A 23794-nucleotide genomic window follows, 5' to 3' on the forward strand; every position below is an offset into this window, starting at 1 on the left:
CAGATTTCATTTGTGCCAAATTTCGTGATGTCAGTATGAGAATATTGTGGCATTCAGTTCCGTTGGTCAAAATTATAAATACCGTTCACATTAGTGGTAACGTGTTTTTTATGTTGCATTTAAGAGCAGCACTATGTCTCAACAGATTCTTTTTTTTTTTTAAGCGCTCAAATAACATGTCGATCGTAAATGTTGACCTTTCATTAAAGAGATTGAACATCTGAAATCTTTGCCATGATTTTAACGATATTTGTTTATTTTTGTTTGAACACGTTATAATGCAATTTTTTAGTGTGTGACACTGATTGGGTAAGCTGAACCAGAAGCAAAAGTGTTATATCCCTTCAAATCATTTCAAAATGCATAGAAAATAATCAAAGAATTGTGGGGAGCGCTTGATTGGGGTCAATGGCACAGCAGTGTACGAAGGCAATGCTGAGTCCCGCCATGATTTATTACCGGGCCGGCTGCACATATTATTATGAAATGAGTTTATTAGTTTCAGAGCGAGTTTGACAAGCTCCATCGAACTACATGAACACCTAATTTGCTTCTGTGGAAAACATTCCAAGAGCTGCAATCGTGAATAATTATAACTCTTGCGCGGTCATGATGTTGCAGTATTAAAGTATTCAATTTATTTTTTCTTGCAGCATTCGTTGTCACAAAAGAATGTGAACGAAGCAATAATGTCATTACCGTTTACAGTAATGAGCATGTTTATTCCAGATTTGGGCTATATATGAGAAAATGGCTAGCTGGAAGTTAGCATGTCTATAGTCTAGTTATCTTATGTTAGTGGATATTTTGTGGATGAAATGAATGTAACAAGATTAAACACAGCAGCTACGTCAAGATAAATGATTCGTTTTAGTCCTACATGAGAGAAAAGTAGTGATAGAATTGAGGTTTTTCTGTGAGAATGATAGTCCAGCTGAGTAGAAAGTCGCTACTACCGCTTTAGAAGCAAAGTAGACGTAATAGGCAGCGCAACATTACAGTGTCGAGTTTCACTTCTTTTCTCATTTGGACGCAAATTGAATGTGCCTGTTTGAAATGACAGTGGCATTAGTAGGATAAATATTCCATTTTTACCTGCTAACGCAGCCGGCATTAAAGATCTTTCTCCTCCTCCTTCCGAAACAAAAGCACGATCAACATCCAAGGGCTGCTGCTTGTCAGCCGCATATATATAAAGATAAATGATATTATGGTGAATCCCACTTAATGACGCACTTTTAATTTTCCGAACACGGCCATTTTCTGGCTTGCGAATCAAGTGGAAGGAGCTAATTATGGATGGAGGGGGAAAAAAAGGAAAGAAAAAATGCTCATTTTCAGGCATAATGGAAGAGAAATGTTGCAGATTAATGGCGCTATTTATCTTTTTTAAATTTCTCTCTTTCCCCCCGGTGATGGCGGCGGTGCTCCCCAAGGAAAATATTAATATGATGGAATTGAAGTGTAATAGGTTAGCAACACTTCTTAAATTGAATTTTGTGCCATACAATTTCGCTTTTATTATTCTTTTTTTTTTTTTTTTTTTGCACCATATCTAAAATAGTGAAGGATCATGTATCTTTGTCATGACATATTCTCATTTCAAATTGTTTAAAATAAAAAAATAAAATGATAAAAAAAAAAAGCGTGTCCCACTGTCTGCTGACAACACCACCAAGTGTCAGCCATGTGTTTCCATTAGGGGCCCCGGGGCCGTCCAGGGGTTTGTTGGTTCTATTATTTTCCATTTCAGTCTTTTATCTTGATTTAACGTGAGCTTTCCTGAACATTTCGAACCAAGCGGCCCCATCGTCCTCCCTCCCTCCTCCCTCCGTTGCCGCTCAATTCCCCTTTTAGGCAGTCAGAAATGCTGTGGTGGCGTAGGCGGGGGGCTCTCGGGGGACTCCGTGTGGATCGGTTCAAGGTGGAAGAACTATCTTTAGACGTGCAACGTGTTTGGAAAACCTGGAAAAAGGACAAAGCACAAGTATAGATTAGAACTTTCAAAATGCGGCATTGGAGTTTTGTTACATAGTTACATTTAAGAAACCGTGAAAATTACAAATGCTATATATAAATATTTTCTTATGAATCTATACATTACAATATGTATTATGCAGTCTAGTAAAATTGTTTAAAGTTTCAAATTCAGCTTGAAAAACATAGTTCTATATCAATAATTAAAAAAAATAAGCACAGTATTTTAAATACATAATTGAACTAACTCCTTCAAAATGACTTTTTCTACAAATAATATTATATAAATCTAAATAAGTGATATTTTTACTGCATATAAAAAATAGGTAAAAGTGGTCAAAGATGTTACAAAGTCTGTTGTAAGATTACATTTATTATATAAAAAAATTAATACGAATGCAAAGAAACGAAAGAAACTCCCAAAATTATGCCTGCTTCTAATATTGTGGTTTGCTTTTTAAGCGTTATGAAAGTTACAAAGAAAGTTGCACATCATTCTCACCAAAAAGTACATAAATTAAAACTTTACAAGGACTTTTTTTTTGCTGTTAAAAAAAAAAGGTCCAACAGTAGAGTTTCCATAGTACAACCATTTAGAATCATGTTAATGTGAAATTCTTTATTAATAATACTGTTTCAACGCAGGTAAAAGTAATCTTTTTCGTAGAATGACTCTCAAACATGCTTCTTTTTGTTTACTAGTGACTGTTTTGTTTTATAGAGTCCGGCTTGCTTATGGTGTTTCATATGAATGACACCAAACAATCAAAACACAATTCAATTGGCGCGCAGGTGTGCCTGTTTACAGTTGAAACTCATCATGACATGTTTAAACTAGTTTGTGTCCTGTGGTCACTTCTTAAACAATACAGACGGAAATATGATTGCGCTGCTCTCTCAATAAGAACATAAAGAAGCCTGTCAGTCTCCAGTCGCGTGTTATTACTTAAACGCTGAGAAATTGGGATGTTCCGCTCTCCACTCAGTTCAGAATTGATGACATTTTGTTCGGACACGGCGCAAATGTATCATTTCTTGGGCTGCATCCCCTAAGGGATTGTCCCCATTTTTTTTTCTTTTTCCTCCCTGCCTCAGATTCCTATTTAGAAATTCTATGAGCTGCAAACCTTAAAGAATATATAACACACAGGGACGGTCTCCCAATCCTGACCTGTTTATGCCGAGTGCAGAAGATGATAGGCTGTCAGGCCCCCAGCGAGAAAAGGCCCCCCGAACGAGGCGAGCTATCCTTTAAATTGCCAGGGTGATAGTTGCAGATAATACCAGAAATAAATCAGACGAGGGTGGCGGAATATTTCATTTTTTATCCATATTCCTTATGGGCAAAGGATGTTGGCGGTGGGGGGTGGGGGAATGATAGCGAAATGTAAAAGCGGCAATTTTTTCTTTCACCCCTGTGGAATTGCAGCACTTGAGATGCTGATTTTCACATGCGAAGACAAAGTGCATGCTTGCTGCCAGCCTGCCACAGATAAATCCAGCAGACACAGACAATTACTGCTTGTAATCTAGCGCAATTTATTTATTTTATTCCTGTCAGGCCTTCAAACGAACTGATACAACAGTTTTCTACCACTACCGTCATTTAAATTCTAACTACAGTGTAAACCTGGAATCATTCAAGGAATACATCATTGCTGTTTAGAATGTTTTTTTTAATGTTTTTTTTCAACATACTGTAACATAACATTTTGTAGAACAACTTGTTCTCTTGATTACAGAGTTATTATGCTTATATAAAGTGTGCAATAGTGCAGCAATACTGATGTACAAATAATGAGCAATGCAAAGTGACACTATGAACTTGAGATTGCTAATTATAAAGTCTGAGATATTGATTGGGGTACTTGGCACAAAGACCAAAAAACAACCCTCTGTAGTAAAAATTGAAAAAGAGCGAAATGAAAACGATTTTAAATAGGTCTGTACAAATAAATAACAAACAAATTGTAGATTTTTCGAATTTTAGTTCACTTATTTAAGAAATTGTACTATTTTATGTGATTTACAGTGTATAAATTGGATAATATCATGAAAAGGTAAAAGAAAAAAGAAAAAAATCTACACTTTTTTTGACTGCCGAAATTAGTCTCGAAACAGCATTGACCAGATGAAGCTTGCCAGGGTTGTAACAAATTCGTTTTATTAATCATTTCCATACATTTGTGAGTGGTTAAATAAGTAACTTTAGTTAGTAACTTCTATTCTTTCATTAATAATGATTCCAATAAAAGCTTTAACACGCTACCCAAACTTTTTTTAATTTGATTTTTTATTGCTTAGCTTGGCAATTAATAACCATGTTATAAGTGGCTAAGTATGCCAATTTTTTTCTTCTTAATTATTGGAACAGGATCGCTGGATCCCAAATTTGAACCCTGAACCTCAGAACTGTGAGGGTGAAGTCTACAATTAAATCCCATAGTGACCAAGTGACGTTCATCAATGCAACTTTTTTTTTTTCGGTCAATGCATTATTTTGCTCGAAAATCCTACCAAATTCTCTGCGTAGTGTCCCCGTCGTCTCCTGCTGCCCTGATTCAGGGGCCCCGTTATTTTATTAATAAGTTGTTTTGGTGGCATGCCGGGGTCCTTTTGTCGCATGGCCGTACATTGTGTTAGCGAGATGACACCTCAGACCTCCCACCACCTGCGGGTCCCTCGTCCGCGATGGCACTTTTAATCTTTATTTTGCCGCGTTCATCCTCCCCAGACCTCTTGTATGTGCGCCCATTTCTCCTTTGCTCATTTTCGGCTAATTTCGGCGCCATCTGCCCCGAGCATCTGTCGGCCAGGGGCGGAAGGAAAAGAGAGAGGGGTAGGGGGGGTTGGTGGGCTGAAAGAAAAAGAAAAAGTCGCTTTCATTCTTCTTCGAACTTTCTTCTACGGTCGCTGCCCCTCTCTAAGCCCTTTTAAGTCTAATTCTCCATGTAAACCTCGGACCTCCTTTCTCCTCCCCCTGAGCATACACGAAATGGGAAGGTGGGGGGCCGGGGTGGGGGGGTAGTTGGGGTCATATCCTTTCCATGTCCAACCGCTTAGTCAATAAGCACTGTCAACAGGAGTGCACAAAAGATCAGAAAAGTGCAATTGTAATTTTTGGACAATGGCAACTAGCTCTCATAAAATGGAAAAAAAGGTGACACCCCCCACCCCCGCCCGCTAACCGTCACCCCCCCACCCCCCCTCCTCTCCAAAAATAATTTGAAAGGGTGGCAGATTACAGACATTCTTCAACAGGGCCGCAGTTACCGCGGAGAGCTCCTCACGGCCCTCAGAAGGGTGCACACGCCCCCCTCCCTCATCCTTCCCCATCTTTGTGTTGGCCCTGTTTGACCGACACATAACCCGTCATAATCTCTTCCCCCGCAGGGACCCGCGCCGTTTGTTTGGCAGCCTCTGCAAATACGTTGAATCCCTCTCCTCCCTCGCCTTGTCTGCGCCGCTGTAGCCTTTTGGATGGCGTCTAATTAATGCTTTTCATCCCCACTTCCTGTTCATTGTTCGAGTCGCCGTCTCCCACCAGCTTTAATCCCAGATTTAAAGCGGAAAAGTCAGGCCCCCCTCTGTTTGAGTGGCTATATAGGGATTAAAATAGCAGATGATGAGTTTTGTACATATTCATTGCTTTAGAGACGGTCTTCTCCCCTAACTACAGTATATCCACCAGCATGCACTTGGAGAGGTCAGTTGGGATTTTTACAGTGAACCCCTATGGCAGGGGTCACCATCATGGCGCCCCCAAAGGACCACATGAGTGTTGTATGGGACTGTTCTAAAACTAGCTCACCAGTGAGAAGCAATTTTTGTTTTTGTGTGGCTATTCTTAAAAAAAAAAAAAAAAAAAAGGATAAAATAGCGCCACTTACCAATGAGTTAAAACTACCTTTTTAGTTGCTATGTTCTTTTTTTTAAATCACACTAGCATTGGTTTACATTTGGTAATGACAATGTTAAAAAAATATATATTATAGTTCAAAGGTCAGCATTGTAACACATGACCACATACACGATGAAACCGTAGCATTCGTTGAGACAAGCTATCAGGCAAAGAGATAATTTGAGCAAATTTGTCATTTTAGAGTTTACGTCAAGTTCTTGTCATAAATCAGGAACAAAGAAGTAGCTCTCGGTTCCAGAAAAGTTGGTGACCCCGGCCTGACGGTTTTACAATTTAATTCACCATTCACAATTTCTCCTGCTCGCAATTTTTTTCATTAGAATTAGTAATGAGTGAAAAACTCACCTTTTTGCGCTTTCTTTAACAGATTTGAGTACAGGAAATGGAATTTTTTCTTTGGAACCTAACTATTCAGACCTCTCCATGTATTTGAAGTGTTTTTGTTAAGGTGCTGCCCAAAGGCCTTCTAAGGCACCATTTTAGCGGAGGAGTACCTTGGTTGGATTTAAGTGACAATGACAGTTATGGGTTTTAATAATTGTTATATTGTTTTCTGACAAAATGTGTTGAGCTATAATTTATTGACTTGGAACTGAACCAGGAAGCTTCACAGCACAACATGATAAAATTAGCCACTCCCTCGTTCTTGTTTAGAACTTTGTTAGTGTTTTGTCACGCTCTGCGCTTTTTACTGTAAAGCCTTCATGTAAGGGAAGGCCGTTTGCGTTAATGACACGCGCCGAGCACATCTCCATAAGGACTGATCTATGGCCGCCGTGGCCAACTATAGCAGCTATTTATGGCCCCTCCCTCTGCGAAGGCGCCGTAATTGGCTCTCCTGGAGTGCGCTCTCCCCCGGTGAGCTCCACGGGGAGTGCTCTGATGATAACTCGCCGCATTATACGCGCTAACTTTTCGACAACGGCTAACGCGCTCTCGTCTTTATTGCGCCGCCTCCTAATGGCCATCTCCGAGTGCCGCCTCTGGCAAATAAATAGAAGCTGACACAGTAATTTACTCAAATCTTCTCTATGTTTTTTCACCTCCGTTTCCCCTCCTGAGATTTACCCTCCCTGGAACAACAATTATTCCAAAGCGCACAAGCTTTGTGCCTGCAGGGTTGCAGGATGAACATAAAATCTTGGTGAAAATTAAAATATTTAAAGCTTTTGGAAGCGCTTGCTTGGTGAAAAACATTAAAGCCTAGCTCTCTTTCCCCACAAATTAACCTTTCGCTAATGGGGGCAATGGTTCTCATTTAGAGAGACAAAACGCAATTCCCTACAGTCTCTGAATTTTGGAACAATATGATCTCCAAATACAGTGGAAGTTTTTGCATCGAACATAATCCGTTCTGACATGCTGAATCCAATTTCATTGCATATTTATTGCATTCTTTTCAACTCCTTTTTTTCATTTATTTTTTTCACCATTTGTTTTAATTTTCATTTAGGTGTAAAAGGATAAAGCCCAGGTTTTAATGATGAATTTATCTAATTTGTTATTTCCGATTGGGACTCATTTGGCTTCTCCAAACCCAAATGGCTGAATTTCTGTCCAATTCCAGGCATGGGTTCTTGACACTTTTTTTGTGCATCCAGTTATGATAGACATTCCCACCAAATTCCATGTCGATCAGAGAATTTGGTGTCGGACGATAGTTGTTTCCAACATTGGTACGCTACTGAGTGAGTTTTTGGTGGGTTGTGTTGGGAATGGGGACAAATAAAAAGCATACCTTTTAATACACAGACTTGCAAAAATTGGTGAGTTTTTCGCTCATGTGAGGACCAAAAAGTCAATTAATTCATTTGAAGAATAATGATAAACGATTCCATGAGGCCCTTCACACCGCATGGTACTCGTGCCGTAATAATAACATTTTTATTAATACTCACAATAATGATACCACTAATATTGATGTTAAGAAAAGATTTGAAAGGTGCCTTGGTCTGTGGGAAAAGTAATATATTTTTAATTTATCTGTATATATCCTTCACTAGAACTACAAATGGGCGCTATACTCTTCATTAGCACATAGTAGGTGTGAAGGCCACCATTAAATTTGTTATTTTATCAATGCTATAATAACAGTATATAAGTAGCAGGCTACTTCCTGGTTAATAGAGAATGAAACATACTTGTACCAGTAACTAGATACTTGCCTACCAAAAAAAAACAACTAGCTAACTATCACCAGCTACCGGATACTTATCCACTTACTGTACCTACCAACCAGGTACTTGCCTGTCTCCTACCTGAATCCACCAGCCGACCAGCTACTTCCATCCTGTGAAAAGGGTCTTCTTAACAACAAAGCTAGTGGTGTCCCAAGACTTTTGAACATCGCTGTATATTTTAAACATAATGGATGTGTTTACCTTAGGATCGGTATAACAAATGTTCACCATATTAGCTTAATGGTTGCATCATATTTTTCCTTTTTTTTTTGGTATGGCCCTCGGAGGACTATTTTCTAAAAACTGGAATGCATTTTGGCATTTTCGGGCCCCCAAAATGCGCCCAAAACGTCCCAGATTGCTGAATATTGCCCTGTTGGCCCACTTTGTTGATGGGCTCCAGTCTGTCTGACATAAATACTCCCTCACAGACACACAAATGAGAATTGCCCCCACGGGATCCGATGAGTCTATCATACTTTGGCTAAACATAGACTGGGAATTAGTTGACTGGATAATCAATTTGACGGAGTACCTCGCATCAAGGGGGTGAGTAAAAGCACAGAGATTAACAAAAAAAAAAATGGTAGTTTCAATCGAAATAAAACAGGTTATGTACTAAAGGTGACCAGCGCCACCAAAACAAACTTTATCTATGTATTTTTGTTTGTGTGTGTTTTTAGCAGTAAATCAGGTCATTGCTGAGCACCTCCAAAGCAAAATGACTTGGGAATAATTACTTACTATAAACTCCGGCCTCTCCGGGGAGCAATTTGCCGAGCCCAGATGGCCACCAAAATAGGATTTAGGTGCCACGCGCCACTCACAAAGGGATAATCAATTACCCAAATATCAATCGTGGCGCAAATGGCAGGGAAGGCGTCTTGGAGGAGGAGATTTGAAAGCTGATGTTTCTTCATCATTTTGTCGGTTTGCCACATGACGTGGTCAATGTGATTAAACACAGTCAACGCTATTTTATTTCTAATTATTTTTGTGCTATTTGTGTGTAATTTATCACAATTATCACATCATATTTAGCAATTTTTTTGTCAACCAGCTACAAAAAAACTATGGCGGCTGCCCTTTAAGCCGTACAATGTTAGCACCTTAGCACAAGTCAGCAAAACTGGCTGCTAATATTTACATTTATTTATTTGTCATGTTTGTTTAGTAATTTTTTTAGCTATTAATTTTATCGTCAGTCCTATCAGTAATGCAATAGCTAAATAAGAATAAGCTGTGTTTAAATGTGCAAGTTGTATTGGCTAAAGATGACAACAATTTTTACTATGATTTATTTTTTTTATTTGTGCTTGTTTTGTCCAAACGTGTCAACAGAGGTGTAAATTTTATCCAAAAAGTTTGACTGACGATTACAATAAAGAATAGCAGTGACTTTGATTTAAATATTGTCTATTCAATAATTTATACACAAAATAAATTTATTTGTCCAAATTTGACCCTCTGGTCGACCAGTTTTGGACCATGAGCTTACCTATTGTTTAAAATACCTCCTTTAGCCGATTTCCATGGTGTTAGCGTGACTGCTAACAAGCAATAAGACGCATACAAATAATAAAACCATTCCAAGACTGGTTTTAAAAAGGCAGAACTAATTAAGTATATGGATGTTAATTATGCACTTGATGCATAACATCGCTTATTTTTTTTGTTTTTACTCAACTCAACCCAACTAGCCATAACATGAATGCTAACACAAGTCCAAACAATAATGTGCTGTCCAAAATGAACATACCATGTAAACCTGCACAGAAGAAAGCAATCCAAGCTGAAAATATTATAATTTAGCATATTTTAAGATGGCAGATGGTTGAGCTTGTTTTATAAACAGTAATATAAATTATATAACGGGAATAATAACACTTCTATGCAGTATATGATTTAGATTATAATATTGCAGCATTCTTATCATATCTGTTTACTTTTAGCTGGCAGATTTTTTCACTAAACCTTTCACCTGTAAAGTTATTAATTTCCCATCCTTTTTTTTTTTTTTTTTTTTTAAGGCTTTCGAGTAATTAAGAAGTCAGGAAATTTAAATGAAACGTTTCGGTAAGTTTCCATGACAGTGATTTATAATTCATAGATCATTTTCTTTTTCTTGACTTGTTCTGACTCTCTAATTAATCTAAAAATGCAAAAAATGAAGTAACCTTTACAATTAGCAAACGGCTTTATCTCTTCCACCAGACCCGATGAGAATCAGCAGTGTTTGAATTTGTTACAGGACTCTAAATAACTCATTTGCATTAATATGTTATTAAAATATATCACTGCAACCGACAAATTCATTCATACAAAATACTTTTACAGCATTTTAAACAGCATAATATTGTACAGTATTTTCTCTTGGTGAATACAAGTATTCATGTTGTAATATTCATGCATTAGCAGGTCCACATTAGTTTCCAAGCAGGAAAAAAAATGCTCAAAAAAAAAAAAAACCTGCTTAATGATAACAAATGATAATGTTAATGAGTTGTCCAAACATAACAAATGGAAAGAATTACTGCCTCCGAATCATGCTTGCGTCATTAACGCAGGATAAAAAGGAAAACATGTGGAGAAATAACTGGGGGGGGGTTGCGGGGCGTAAGCTTCTGGTCAATATTGATCAAATATTTGTGTGTAGCCAAGTGTAACATATTTTTATTATTCATTTGAGCACTTGAAATAGGTCAAACTATCTGAAGATGATCCCATGTGGGAGGTCAAAATAATAACATGAGTTTGAATGTGATTGGTTGATTCCTCATCCAGTTATAAGAGTGTGTGCAAACTTGTGGAACTGCATTATATCAGTTGATAAATTTTACTTCCTTTTGTTGAAAATATTGACATTTTCAGTTGAGTTGTACAGGTTATAGGTCCCATTAATGGTGGGAAAACTTTTGAAATGTTTTTTTCTCGGTACCTCGCATTTGATCAGGGGTGTGAAGACTTTTTGTATTGTACTTTTTATTTTTTACTCGCAGTCGAAATCTACTGTAAAAGTAAAATGAAAAAACAAAACAGAACCAAACATTGTATATTTAAACACCAACATGTTCAACCAAACAAAGTCCTTGATGCTTAATGCTAGCATATAAAATCAAACGCCATCGACAGGCTAACAGAAATCAGCATAGATGTTATGGTAATTAACTTTGACAAAACTGCTAGTTTAACACATATGGAGCAGCAGAACATACTGTACATACAAACAAAACATACAATCAATACTTACAGACATATTCTCTCTGCCCTGTAGGAACAACGGCTGTTTAGTTGGGGACCTTCTCTGCCTCCTTGTGCTCCTAATTATGCCACAGCTCTTCCAGTAGACCACAGTGCAGCCTGGCATGTTGTGGCACAATGTGGTACTACACTGAAGGTGAGCAACTATCCATTCAGATTTGCCTGTGTACAGTTAAAAAAAAAAAGAAAATATATATATATATATATATATATATATATATATATATATATATATATATATATATGAAACAGTTTTATACAAATGCAAATGTTGAACCACAATATAGCAGGGGAACACTAAACTGTACTTTTTGCTCACTTCGTCCATCTCGCCGCGAACTTACCCCCCATGCAACTTTTAATCCATTTTGCGGCAGCCTTGCTCGGGTACTCCGGGATTATGTGCCGAGGCTAGTTTCTCCCTCTCTCCCTCTCTCTCTTTCTCTCCCCCCACGACCACAACCTTGTCTGCGGAATGCTGCTGTTAGCCCTCGGCCCTGAGCACTCCCAACACACACTCAATCACACACGCACACACACACACACACACACACACACACACGCACTTTACTACACTCCCTGTAACCACGCTCCACTATCTCAATTTGTATTTCATCTCAGACTTGACGGAGAAGAAGCGAGGATTTGTCTTGATCGCCAACTTTCCCTTGAGGAGGTAAATCTTGGGACTCCATGACGGGCTAGCCTTAACCATACCTAACATATGATTCATGTTACTGTACACACACAAAAAAACAATAAAGGTCATATTTGGCAAAACCTCCCGATTTTCCCGGGAGTCTTCCGTATCTCACTGCCATCGGTGTCACGTTTCGGTCTCCCGTATTTTGCTCGATTTGTGGAGTTGACATTTGTTTAGATTTATTTGCTTCCATAATCTTGGAGATTGGTAGTAGCAGTGAATGTCTGGACTCAGTTTCAGTTTCAAGACTACATTTATACCAGTTAGAGGTGTAGCTGACATGAAAACCAGAGAGGTGTCTATGGGTGGGAAAGAGAAAGTCCCTAGCTCATCATTTACAGTGATGGACAATGTTGGGAAAGTGCATTGGGCTTTGCAATACAATGCTCACATTCATGTATATACTGTAGTATTTATATGTACAGTATGTTTCCATTTACAAGATGTGTATTGCCTCTTCTAGTTGAAATTTATCGTCAAGCTAAACATACAACTAAGAGAATCGCGAGTTGTATTTTTAAAACAAGCACATTGCCTTAAAGTCCACTGGCTTAATGCTAACACATAATAGGAAATGCAATAATAGGAAATTGACAGGCAAACGCATAGCATCTGTGTTGGGGTGTTAACACTTTAGCAAAGGCATGTTTTCTCTGTTACTGTTAGATACTTACTAATATTACAGCATTTTACCAAGTCCATTACAGTGGTTGTGATACTCTTCTTCAATTGTGTCTGCATGACTGTCATGTCCTACCCACTGGTGGCCAAGTTGCACTCTCCAGAAGGAGCAAAAATGAATTAATCAATATAAAATGTTTTTGCATCACCTCATGGGTATTAAATCTGTTGACTGTGTTTCCTTGGCCAGCTAACCGGCTGCACTCTGGTGCACACTCTTAGCGGTGATGATGCGGCGTAATATCCGAACATGTACTGGCCAATGTGGAGTGCTGAAAGTTGCAAATATAAAAAGCGCTCCAAAACGATACGGCCTCTTAAATCACGCTGTAATCGGCCCTCTGCGTGCGAGCATCCATGCATGTTGGACGCCCGTCCTGCAGAGCAGAATGCTCCGGATGACCCCAGCTGTACCCCACTTTGCATTCTCCCCCCGTCGCACTTCTCCACCATCATAAAAAAACAAAAGAGATCATGATTGCCTTTGTTTTGTTGCAAAGCAAATGACAACAACAAATCCATCAAACTTAGCAGCGTCGGGCACATCAGCACTTTTTTGTCCAGCTCACCAGAGGCCTCAAATTGTTCCCCATCACCCACCGCACGTCCCCCAAGCCGGGCCTCCCTCCTTCCCCGCCGAGCAGCAGTCCCTCCGAGGCCGTGGCCAACTTGATAAATGGCCAGAGTGGGATTCCCTGAAAGGGGAGTGGCCGACGCTAAGCTACTTCATCCGAGCGGTATCACTCTTTTTGGGGTGGGGAAGGCGTCCCGCGATTAGTGCCTGCTTGTGCACCTGTTAAATGGAACGCTATGGTATGTCTCCTGCTAGATTGCGCTTCATCATGTGCACTCCCAATAACATATGTTGTATGGGATTTAACAGTATACAGTGGTACCAATTTAAGTTATGAGCCGCCAATTGGTCAAGCAGCTGTTCAACCAAGGGCAGGTGTCCATTATCGTAACTTCATTTATGCCTATATAAAAGGTGTCAACCTGGAGGGTGGCCATGTTCAGGTAACACCTCTGTAAAGTGAAACAACAGAGAGTCCGCATGCAGTTTAATTCTCATCTTTTCAAACTATCGGGAATCGGCACATTATTCTTGTTGTACTGCACGTATAGTCCACTATAATACAAATGTTCCAAATAATACATGATGTATCATGCGCATGCCAAAACAATAGGTGGCACTATGACCCTGAAGGTCTTTTATAGCCAATGAGAGATGAGAAGACCTGTAAACAATTACTGGATTGAAAATAAAAAAATAAAAACTAAAATTAGGCTTGCCTTTGGAGAAAATAGATGGTATTTCCAGATTACACAAAAAAAATCTAGAAAATCTAGATAGTGTTACAATAAAGCAACAGTGGAAAACAAATATGCTAATGAGTCCTGAAACAGTGTAGAGCAAATGAATGTTACTTTTGGTCACATTCTGGCGAACGTAACGTGCGCGCCCGCAGACAGCTGATCAAGAGCAACATGATGTATGCAAGTACGTAATGTATGTAATCATATTTATCACATAACGCTTATGGCAGAAGGCTATTAATTTACCCCCCCCCACTTTCCTCTCTGCCTGCCTCGTGACACTTGAACATAATGCATCACCTGCCTCTCGCAAATGACTATTCCTGCATTGACAGAGCATTATTTTCCTTGTTATTTTCCCAAACTTTCTCGGCGACGAGTAAATGGCCTCCGATGGAAATTTCGCGGGGAAGAATTAAGCCAAAGTGCGTGTTGCGTGTTTAATGGGAAAAATAATTGCACGTCAGGTGAAACAAAGTATGCGGACGGACGCAATTACGCACCTTTGTTTGCTGTTTATTTCGTATTCGCAATTTCCAAAAGAACACTGAACCTTTTGCCATTTTAATGCTTGCCTTTTTATACAGTGGAAGATAAATATTTCAACAGTGAGCTCAAGTTAACATTGAGTTTGAGGGAAGTGACCAGATGGCAACATTACGTGATGATGGCTGTGGTCCTTTCCTTTCTTCTATGCTAGTTTTAATTAAAATGCCTTGTCAAAAACGACAATTTAGGCTAAATGGATGGTACGCGCACCGCTATTAATATGCCGTTGCTGACACTGCTGTTAATTCGCCTGTCAAGTTGCTATCACACACACACATCTTCATTATTAACGTTCAGATGACAGTGGCCTTAAACTGTTGCATTGCAGTTTAGCCAACTTTTGTGGAACTTCCTGTTTACACTTTTTGATGTAGTCACTAACTCCCTGTTTACACTTTTTTTTATATGATTACTAAGTTAAAGGGAAGTCAACGCAAACATATTTTTTTCAAGAATATGTTCTATGCAAGCCCACTAGTTGAAACAGGGCATTCTGATAAATATTGCGTTTGTGGAATAGGTGTTAATCCACTCGTTTTTAGCCATCTCTGACATCACAACTGCTCACAACGACCAATCACGGCTCAGATTCAGAAAACAGGTCAGCCGTGTTTGGTCGTTGTGAGCAGTTGTGATGTCATTTTCAGTTGACAGAAGACAAAATGGCCGCCCCCGGAGATGGCTAAAAACAAGTGCATTTTGCTGCTTAGCTTATATTCCACTAATGCAAAATTAATCAGAATGCCGTCTTTCAACTAGTGGGCCTGCTGGGAACATATTCTTGAAAAAAATATGTTTGGGTCGGCCTCCGCTTTAAATAGTAATTAGTTCATTTTTACACACAGTTCCCAGTAAATTCTCAAGTCAAAGGAGACTTTTTGAAGACAAAATTATGACCGTAAAATACTGAAAAGATGACAAAAATGTCAATACATTGGTCATTGGACCATTTTTGTTTGCTATGATGCTATGTGGTCTGCAGTTGTCCGGTTCATGCGTTTCCCAGTGTGACAGCGTAGCTATCTTCATTGTCTTTGTCCTTACTTTGGGCCAAGAGGTGATAAATAAAGCGCCACTTGTCCTCTTCGACTGAGTAATGTCCGACGCTCCGGTCTCGGCTTGATATGATGACTTATATCTTGATTCCAGGGGAGTGGACATTTCAATTTTTTCTGTAATGTAGACCTTTTGTGACACGGTCGCGTGTGATTCCACCCCACTGGTCTGTACATCCACAGATCTGTACCCATTTTGCTCTTAATGTAACTGGTGGCTAAAACAACTGAATGACTTGTTTTATTGAAAAAAATGAGCGCGGCATCTTTAGTTTAGGATTTACAATCTATTTTCAGAGTGGAACCAACCACATGCTTTCCTTCACCGGGCGGGGGGCGGCGACGGGTGGGGTGGGTGGGGGTTGGGGATGCGTATGTTAATTGTCATAGTTTACGAGTGTTTGTCCACAATGTTATCCTTTGTTTTATGGGAGCAAAGCGCATGCAAGCTCAAAGTCAAAGTCAATATGATGAGGTATTAGCCTAGGCAGCCATTGTGCTCACGCGTGTCAAGGTCGGGTCACCGCGGGCGGGATCGTCTCTCTGGCTGCCGCGTCTTCCCACCGTGAGGGGTGGGGGGCGGGGGTTGTTGTGGGTTGCGCGCACATTATTTGTGCTCACCTCATCGCTGCTCAGATGGGCTGTGCAGGCCGGGTAGTAATAGCCTCTTTAACCTTCTAAATGATGACGATTGTGGGCGAAAACAATAAGCTTTTGTCCGCAGCCGCATAGATGCTAACGCAAGAGATGCCTGCATTTAAACACATTTTACAGCTCAGATTTGGAAAAGCATTTTAAAACGTCACTTCAAATCAGACTTATCCTTGTGTGCATCGAATGATGAAGTTCAGTTTATAAACTGTATTGCAGCTGTAGATGTTGTAATGTACGGTATGTATGTTGCATTTGTTTACGGTGGCTAGAGCGCGGGGCAGTTCCACTTCCTGTCCCTTACTGAATTTGTTCCACCTGGGAAAATGAGAATCCGAATACATTACACTCCTAGTGGTACTTTTTCCTGAGCTGACACAGCTATCCTGTCTGTCCGATCGAAAGTGGATACAAGCCTAATCTTAAAAGAAATGATTGCGGTCAATGCAGGTTCAGGACTGTTGGCAATACTAGCGCACACCTTCGAGGGCCATGTTTTTTTTAGTCAATGTTTGACTTTTAACTCGGACCTTGTGAACTCCAAGTATGGTCTTTCCTACTTCCACTGATGAGTCTTCCCACATGCTTAATGTACTTGTACTCGAAGGGCAGCCATGTTGTTTACTCCGGGGCGAGCCAAGGAGGGAAAAGGACTGGATGCATTTGTCCCAAGGTGAGAAGCGGGCTCGCCGACGTTAAATAAACACTCGCAGACCTCTGGCTAGCGCAACCCCGGCCACAGCGAAATGCCATTGGCGTGTCCAGATGATGGAGGGCTATTGTTATCTATCGCCCCTGCACTCTGCTGAGGCCAGCCGGGAGGTCGGTGTGGGCTCGCCCACTCCTACTAGCTTATACCTCAGCGCCAAATAAAAATCTGCAGACTTTTTCCTCATAACAACATTTGATCTGGAGCAAGGGCGGAGGAGAAAAATTAGCCAATGAGGGGCAGCGTCAACAACAATCCCGGCTTAGTCTGCATGCTACACTAAGCGCCGATGTGTATTTCTGCGGATGATTCAATCGATAGCATTTTGACAAGACTTGTTGGAACATACCTCTTTATTTGACGCCGTTGCTTCCCGTCGGACGGAGCGCATTCATCAAGCTGTCACCCGATGGAGATTGTTCTTTAGTGGTGCGCTTGATAGAGGGCGACCATTATGATGCATGTCGATAGTTTGCGGAGGTATCGACGCAGCGCGCAACAAAGAGCAGGCCCTCGCGGCTGGTTAGCTTCTCCCTTAAAGTGCCGAGACGAACATGTGTCTCGCTATTGTGGTCAAGTGAGGGTTTGAAGAAACATACATATAGAAACATGTGTTGGTCCCTCATACCCTATCATCATCGCTCTGAACAAAGGTGGTATCAAACATCCCAAGTGTACAATACAGTCCTTCGTTTTTTTCTACTATTGAGGTTGGTGAAAGCATCTGTCAGCATCTTTCTCCGGCAATTTCTCATTCATATTTGAGCCTCTTCTCTTTGGAGGACTAAGCCTTTCGAACCTGCTTGCCATCATAATGAGGCAAGAGGATAAAAGCTGAAACAAATGATGAGCTCTACCTTTTAAATTTGATTGCGTGATTGCGGCGTCTTGAATGTGCACTCAACTGTGACCAAACATTAAGAACTTTAATACGTCAGTGATTATTTACACCCCCCTGGAAAGTTTTGTCCAACTTGGCTTTTGGATTTCACCGTCCCCAATTATTCCCTCTTGTGCATACAAGCAGGCGCGCGCACATAATTTATGACTGCCTCTGGTCTTGATGACAGATTATTAAAAGTAGAATTAGGTTTGGGTTTTTTTTTTTTTTTTTTTTTTGCTATGGGATCTCTCTCTGGCGGGAATTGGTGGAAGGGTCTCTTGCGAGGTCTCCGTCGCTAATAGAAGTTTCGGGGGGGGGAGACTAATGATTTGAATCTGGCGTGGCGTGAGCCGGGATGCGAGAGGTTAACCGTGTCCCCCCGCGGAGATCTTTATTGGATTGTTTAGCGGCAGAAAACTCATGTTTTTGTCAGAGAAACTAGGGAAGGAAACGGACAGGAAGTTGCTTCTGTTAAAGCCACACATAGGCGAGAGGAGGCGGCGGAGGAGGAGATGTTGGTGGCGTTCACCTGATGGCCGTCGGGCGCATGTACTCCCAGCATGCCTCTGCGGCGGCGTGCACCAGAGGGGAGTCGCAGCGCAGCTGAGAGCCTCGGCTTAATCTTATGCATCATTAAGCACTCAGCAGCAAGCCGGCGCTGTTCATATACATCATCCACGCTTAATAAACATAATGATGACATAAGATGTAATTCTAGATGAATTTTCATTTTATAGGGAAATGGAGAATTCCCGTTGAAAAGGAAGAGAGAGAGAGAGAGAGAGAGAGAGAGGGGAGTGGGCTCGAGAGCAAATTATCTGGGAAGTGCGAAATAAATGATGTTTTGCTCCAGATTTCCTAAATGGATGAAGGTGGCCAAAAATGGGCGTTTTATTTCATTCCTAATGATGAAAAGTGATTGACAAGCAAGTATACCAAAGTGGGCGCTCGCGCCAAGAACCCGACAATAGAAGAAACTTTAATACGTAATAAAAGCTAACCACTGTGGTTACGTCATCTTCCCAAACTCTCTTTCAAAGGTCTTATAGCCATGTGTGATGTCGAATAGCCCTGTGTGATGCAATGAAACAAAAAAAAAAAGAATGAGCTGACTAAAACTGAAGTAAAAACTGATCTTCATAGCTGACCAGTTTCTTCTGCACCGAAGCATTACAGCTATTGATTTTTTTTTGACAAAACATGCACACTCGAATATATCAATGTATGCAACATAATACCGTGAGGCTCCCACGGAGTGAGGGGGTGAAGTTATATGAGAGGAATCTGTAACTTTTTTTTTTTTTTTGCTTTTACAGTCCTGTTGCATCGGGGCCAAGTGGGGCATTGACCCACCAGCTCCTTCGAATTGCTCTTGGAGTATGCTTACCACCACCTACAGGCCCGGAGTGGTCATGGTCATGATTTTTGATCCCAACAAATTGAAAGCGACATGATGAGGATTGTTCTGCCTTTGTGGAGGTCTGCGCCTAACTGAGTGAGTGCCGACTTTATTAGCAATTGCACCGATTGTAACGCTCATTTCTGCTGCTACTTTCCTATTTTTGAAACACAATTGTTCATTTTGGGGCATAGCATGTTAGCAGCTGGTGGACTGCACTTCATTATAGACATAATCCACCACGAGTAATAGTCAAAGAATGTGCTTTGGAACCCGCGTGCATGCAAAGTGACGAATGGATTGGAGCACAATGTAGACTAATGGAGCCGTGGAGCTAATTAGGCCGAGTAGGGGCGAGCTGTGCTTAAATGTAAATGGATTGAAGCCGAGAGAATGATGAGCTCCTTGCTTGCAATCAATAGCAAAGCAAGCAGAATCTATGGGAGCACCAGCAAGGGGGTGGCGTAGGGTGGGTAGCTCGCACTATCTATAACAGGAGTCAGGTAAACACTTGGTGGACACTGCATTAGGCACTGCTGGATTTTCCCATGAGAGCCAAATCAATAGATGTGTGTAAAAAAAATCTCTGACAAAAAGTGTTAAATAGTAAAATCACACACAAACATGTACAGTGGTACCTCTACTTACGAAATTAATTGGTTCTGGAAGAAATTTCTTAAGGAGAAAATTTTGTAAGTAGAGACGTGTTTTCCATGTAAATGCCCTAATCCGTTCCAAGCCCCCCAATATTCAGACATAAATGTTTTATAAAGCATAAAAATGCATCAAAACATGTTACAATTAGATTATTGCACAATAAATGAGAGTTGTGCATAATTTAAAAAACAAAAGATAGAGTAAGGAATAAAAATGATGGTCGTTTACCTTTTAATTGCTGTCCTCATTGCTTTTTGCCCTCTTTGGTTCATGTTCTCTCTCAGAAGTGTTTTTTGCCTGGCCTTTTGTCAAGTACTGATTTAATAACGTGGCGACTGTCAATACATTACGGTCATATTCTTTGGCGAGATGAACCAAACGCATCCCTTTTTCATTGTTTGTATGGACAAAAAAAACAATTTTATCCTTTATTTCTTTTCCTCGTTTCTGATTCACGTAAAACTATCGGAACACCTCATGGCCCGGGGGGCAAATGAAGACGCTGCATAGACATATCTATCACATATATATCTATCTACCTGTCTATCTACACACATAGACACATACGGTAGAGATCCCTATTAGCCAATGGGATGCCAGGAAGATGCTACGTAATAGCCAATGGCAGAGCAGCTATGAGTATGTTGCGTTCAGGAAACTCTGGAGCTGCGAGTAGCATCCCAGACTGTATTTTTACCTTTCGTATCCTGAAATTTCTTTCGTAACAAGAGGCAATATTTTCCTGTTGAGGTGTTTCGTAACTTGAAAATTTCGTATGAAGAGACGTTCCTAAGTAGAGGTACCACTGTAATAATAAAATCCAATGATAATAAGAAATAAGAAAAATATCATTTTAAAACAAAGAGCAAGACACAAACTAAAATGGAATAATAAACAAATGAAAAATACAATGTTTAAAAATTAAATAAACAAATGATAAAATAACGCAATTAATTGTGAAATTAGTTTTAAGAAATTGAAAATTATCATGTAAAGTAAGAACATTTCCAAACCATTTTGAGTCTAACTATTAACCTGGCTCTCTCATCATAGACAGAATTTGTGCAGAAATGCAAATAGAACACCCCAATAAAATTTATCTTTGACTCCTCCGGTCATTCTTTTTCCTGCTGTGATAAGAAACAATTTCTTGGCAAATTACAAGTCATCTCTCCAAGACCACTTGCATACTTAAGTAGCTTGTGGAGGAAGGTTAAGGGGAACAGTTTGTACTTCCCCTGCTAGGCAGCCTTCCGTCATCGACGCACGTCTCCGCTTAGCCATTGGTGACATGCTGGATGTAAACACTGATTACAGGCAGGAAATGAAGCCCTCACTTTGTTCTCCTGTGTCAGGGTGCAGCGCGCCGTCCGTCGTCGTTGTTTGTCGACTTCTTTCCACCTGAGCACACCGTTAGCTCGGCTTTACAGCCGTCATTTAGATAGCGGCTCAATGACATGCTTCTTTTTTTCACCTCTCCTTCTCTGCTTTTTGACTGATGTGGGAGCACAGGAGGCACAATGTGCAACATCCTGGAGGCCTGTCTAGGGATGGGAACCATGTTTGGTAACTTAACGAAAAATGGATGATTGATCGTTCACATATTTGAGCACTCAAAAACTTATACCATGCTGTAGAACACCACAAATGGTGGATGACAGACAGACAGACAGACATGACAGATAACAGACAGACAATACTCACAGGTTGATTTTTCTTTGTCCTCTGTGAAGAACAACTAATATCATTTCGACTTACCGAGTAGCGGCCAACTCCATGTGAATCTGTATGTGCATATCATACTGACCCCAGGTCATCAAAGTGCCCAAAGCAAAAGGAGCATCATAATGTCCATTAGACTGAAGCAAAAAAAGGGTCCACACTGTCAAATTCTTAAAATTCTGTATAATTTTGTCATTACTGGTATGTATTTATCAAGTAAAATACTATACAGTTCTGTTTTCAAGATTTGAAAACATTACTTCTTTTTTTTTTTCCAGGGAGGCTGGAACAGATTACAAAGTGTTAAAAGGAGGTCCAGTAGTGCTGTATGTCGACTTGAGCAGAATACACAAATAAGTAGTTTGTCTATATGGTAAAGAATGCAGCAAACATCTCCATGTGTTGCATCTCATACTTTGCATTATTTATCATACCTGCAAAGTTCACAATGGCCCCGATACTTTCCACCGGCGGAAATTGCGACAAACTGCTCCATTCCAACGACGACCAATCCACTCAGGCGCACGCCGCCGAGCATTTTTCTCACTTTGCGTGAGAAAAATGAAGTGTCAACATTTAATGATAGATATTTGCATTGCGATACAAATGGCGTCCTTGGCCCTAAACATAAGATATAGATCCATTTTATAATGAATTCAGATAAAGCGTCCTTTTTTGCATTTTTGGGAGTTGCGGCGGCGGCGCCAGTGACCCTGACGCAATCGACTGGATGATCAAGACATCCGTCATCTATCATTTCCTGACACTTTCTAGATGTTGCTTAGGTGTCCCCCTCCACTCTCACCCCAACCCCCCCTCCTTTCCCATCTAAATGTACGTGCAACTTCTGCAAGTTGTCTCACTTCATTGTTTTGCGAGAAAACACAGATTGGCGCGAGCGAGGGGCAAAAAGACATTAGAGATGATGTGCTAGCTGCATGTGGTCCAGGCCAAGTATTTATAGCCCCGCTGGAATCTCGCTGTGCGCCGCTGATAGCCGAGATAATGGCGGCGAATGGGACGCGGCGAGCTGTTCTAATGACGCCCCCAACGAGACAAAGCGAGCAGCAAGGATAAATAAATGTTAGCGCCGTTTTTTCCTCGTCCTCCGCCGTCGTTTGCGCTCTTCGTCTGTCTTGATGAGGTCACTTAGAGACCGAGGGGGGAGGAAACACACACAAAAAACAATGCAAGTAAAAGTAGTGCTTATTTTTAATTTTCGGATACTTTAAAAATCGTGCTTGAACGCGTTTGCAAACAAGATTTCGCGTCATTAAACAAGAATATACAAAAATTGTGCTTACTTGTGGGAATGAGTGTTAAATACACACAGCGTTGAGCAGAAGTCTTGCTCGGGGAAGAGATTTCGTAGGTCACGCGGTACAAAATTCTGCCTTAACTATCGAGACGACCCAAGTACTCATACCATGTAATTCAGTTGAAGTACAGATACATGGGATTTTTAGTAGATACTTGGAGTTTTTACTGTCAATTCTATAGCTTTGATACCCTCAACAATGTGACCAATAGCTTTGCTAACGCTGTGAACTAACTACTCCGCCAAAATGCTAAATTAGCTAATAATGACAATTGAAGAAAAACCTGCCTGTTTGTGTTTTCAGAATTGACAGAATTTGTTTAGAAAAACCACAAGCTTGGGGTTTTTAGGATGCCAGGTCTCCTCCTCGTCATCATAATAAGCACAGCAAGGGTTTTATATTGAAACTACCGGTACTTAATGTCCAAATAAATGGGAAAAGGTACCAAGCAACTACCTGTTGGGTAGCTTAGCAACCAGTGCCGAATATGGAATGCTTGCTGCAGGAGGCCACACCTGCACCTTGCCCAGCAGTCAACGCCACGAAAAAGCCAAAAGCAGTGTGTAAAGGGCTTTTAAATAAATAGTCATCAGATAGATACATACTCAAGTAAATTACAGATACCCAAGTAAGTACAGTAAGTATTTGCTCAATTTTGACTGTCATGGAGGCATTCAGGTTATGATTTGTTTAATTTGTCGTCCTATATTTAGCTCCTAGTGTGACCGCAGTGCAATAGTCAATCTGCATTTTTTTTTTTATACTTCACTTTAAATATTCTTGAAAGCCTTTTGAAAACAGAGAAATCT

General features: G+C 40.4%; 1 protein-coding gene and 1 long non-coding RNA gene across 14 annotated transcripts in view; one reads left to right on the forward strand and one right to left on the reverse strand.

Annotated features, from left to right (window-relative positions):
* fbxl15 (F-box and leucine-rich repeat protein 15) overlaps positions 1-23794 on the forward strand; it is a 147807-nt gene that overhangs the window by 70535 nt on the left and 53478 nt on the right. For 11 of the 13 annotated variants that reach the window (XR_015082466.1, XR_015082457.1, XR_015082459.1 and 8 more), the window contains exons 7-8: positions 11354-11476; positions 19205-19383. The gene's annotated coding sequence lies outside the window, so the exon portion shown is untranslated. The remainder of the gene's footprint in view (positions 1-11353; positions 11477-19204; positions 19384-23794) is intronic. The other 2 variants (XR_015082464.1, XR_015082461.1) reach the window with 1 other exon arrangement.
* LOC147129417 (uncharacterized) lies at positions 1830-11728 on the reverse strand. The gene is made up of 3 exons (XR_015082488.1): positions 11685-11728; positions 11330-11502; positions 1830-1965 (listed from the first exon to the last, which is right to left on the reverse strand). It is a non-coding gene; the product is annotated as an uncharacterized LOC147129417 (long non-coding RNA).

The sequence above is a fragment of the Filicampus tigris genome, chromosome 19 (genome assembly GCF_054856515.1).
Source record: "Filicampus tigris isolate MCC_2025a chromosome 19, RoL_Ftig_1.0, whole genome shotgun sequence".
Lineage (NCBI taxonomy): Eukaryota > Metazoa > Chordata > Actinopteri > Syngnathiformes > Syngnathidae > Filicampus > Filicampus tigris.